Below are 2,464 nucleotides of genomic sequence, written 5' to 3' on the forward strand. Positions count from 1 at the left end.
GAGACCTTTTCTAGTGAGTTCAAGAATCCAACAAATTGTTGCACTGCTTTCACATGTTTTGGTCAATGTATCTTTGGTACTGCACTCACAATATCAAGATCTGCATACGATACTTTTGGTATTAACGCATTACCTCGGTACATAATTTCAGGGTCTTTAATTGCGAGTTTTCTTGCCCAGCTTCAGGTTCATCTGGTGACCTCTTTCAAGCGGTCACACTGGATTCTGGTTATGTTCTGTGATGATTTATTTTCTAACCTGTAGACTAACAGATCATACACAGTAGCTTCTACTGTCAGCACACACAATCGATGGTGTTACTATTCCAGAGTCATAGAAATGCCAGTGGTATGCACCACCGTCTTGCTTCGGCAGCACATATACTAACACTGGAATGATACAGAGAAGATTAGCATGGCCCCTGCGCAAGGATGACATGCAAATTCATGAAGCGTTCCATTTTTTTTGGGTGGTACAGTGGCTCAGTAGTTAGCACTGCTGCCTCACAGCACCAGGGTCCCAGGTTCAATTCCAGCCTGGGACAACTGTCTGTGTGGAGTTTCACATTCTCCCCGTGTCTGTGTGGGTTTCCTCCAGGTGCTCCTGTTTCCTTCCACAATAAAAAGATGTGCAGCTTAGGTGAATTGGTGATGCTAAAATTGTCCATAGTGTGAGGTGCATTAGTCAGAGGGAAATGTGTCTGGGTGTGTTACTCTTCGGAGGGTCAGTGTGGACTTGTTGGGCCGAAGGGCCTGTTTCCACACTGTAGGGAACCTAATCTAAAAAAACCATCTGTACCTCCTAATGACGCTCAGAATATAAGCAACGAACTACCACTCTCATTTTTACTTTACCTGTGACTTTCCATCCTTCACCTCTAGGGACCTCTGCATTGGCAAGTTATGGCAACTTTTCTACAATGGTTGGCAGTGTGGTAATGAGATCCCTTCAAAGCACACTCTTGGTTTTCTAGGTTTCCTCTAATCCAATTTGTGGGAGTTGTACTTTCTTCGTTACTCCCTATGTTTCCAGTTTCTTTATCTTGTCTTTCAAGCTAGACTTATGGTCAACTGGAACTGTCCTCAGCAGATGCAGAGTTTCTCTCACACGTTTGAGATGCTTTTCATCAAGGAGATGTCCAAGGCCTTTAAAAACATCTTTGTAATCTTGTCGCATCTGTTCAACAGAGAGTGACTTGGTTTCCCTTGAAAACATTGCACATCTCTTCTGGTACAGGAAGGGTTAATAATTCAAGCTTTGGACTTTGTTTGCTAAATTGTGTAGTGAAAATTGCCTTAATGTTAACCTTATTTTGTCGTTGTTAATGGTGAAGCAAGGACCAGTTATTTTCCAACATGATAACATTGTACTTCTGAATTAAGGAAAAAAATAACTAATCTTTTCAGCGATTAATATAGAAAGTAATAAATGATGATTGATGTTGATAACTAAGAGTATTACTCTTTAACTCCTACCAATTCATTTATTGTTTGTTATCCATGGGAATAATAAAATGTGAATACAGCAGCTTTGGAGAGTAGGATTAATACTGAAATGTTTCTTCTGTATGATTTACCTCCACAACAATAATCCTCTGAGCTGGATCCGGAGATTTTCAGACATAACTGTCTTACAGCCTTCACTTATTAACACTGTAGTTGGGGCATTGACTATAAAAGTTTGCAAGTCATGGTACAGCTGTCAGACTTTAGTTAGGCCACATTTGGAATATTGTGTGCAGCCTGGTCCCCACATGAGAGGGAGGATGTGGAGACTTTGCAGAAGGTACTAAACAGATTCACCAGAATGTTGCCTGGACTGGAGTGTATTAGCTATCAGGAGAGGTTGGACAAACTTTGAATGTTTCCTGTAGAAAGTTGGAGGCTGAGGGGCAACTTAATGAAGTATATAAAATTATGAGAAGCATGGATAGGCTGGATAGTCAGAGTATTTTTCCCAGGGTGGAAATCTCAAATACTAATGGGGATAAGTTTAAAATGACAGGGGGAATGTTTAAAGCAGATATGCCTGTCACGTTTTTACACAGAGGATGGTAGGTTCCTGGAAGGTCCAAACAGGGTAGATGGGAGAAGCAGACACGATAGCAATGTTTAAGAGGCATTCGGGCAGACACGTGATCAGCCAGAGAATAGAGGGCTACAGACAATATAGAGGAAGATGGGATTAGTTTAGAATAGCATCAAGGTCAACACAGACTTGGTGGGCTGAAGGGCCTGTTCTTGTGCTGTACTGTTCTATATTCTCCTTTTGTAAAGAGGCTACTCTTGGTCTAATATGACAGCTTGATATTTTGAAATGTGAGATGAAACTTTACTAACATGGACCCTGCCTTGACCTCAACACAATGGTTGATGTAGCATGGTTACTAGTTAACTTGTCACTCAGAAACTGAGACCAATGCTCTTAAAGACCCTGCATGGTATTTAGTGCAGGCAGCAATGCG

General features: G+C 41.4%; 1 non-coding gene across 1 annotated transcript; it reads left to right on the top strand.

Moving 5' to 3' along the window:
- The first annotated feature begins 363 nt into the window (after positions 1-363).
- On the top strand, positions 364-466 carry LOC122539607 (U6 spliceosomal RNA). Its single transcript, XR_006309130.1, has one exon. It is a non-coding gene; the product is annotated as a U6 spliceosomal RNA (small nuclear RNA).
- Positions 467-2,464: the final 1,998 nt, after the last annotated feature.

This window comes from Chiloscyllium plagiosum, unplaced genomic scaffold, assembly GCF_037043375.1.
Source record: "Chiloscyllium plagiosum isolate Xiang-an unplaced genomic scaffold, Cpla_swu_hap1 HiC_scaffold_36, whole genome shotgun sequence".
In the NCBI taxonomy this organism is placed as follows: Eukaryota; Metazoa; Chordata; class Chondrichthyes; order Orectolobiformes; family Hemiscylliidae; genus Chiloscyllium; species Chiloscyllium plagiosum.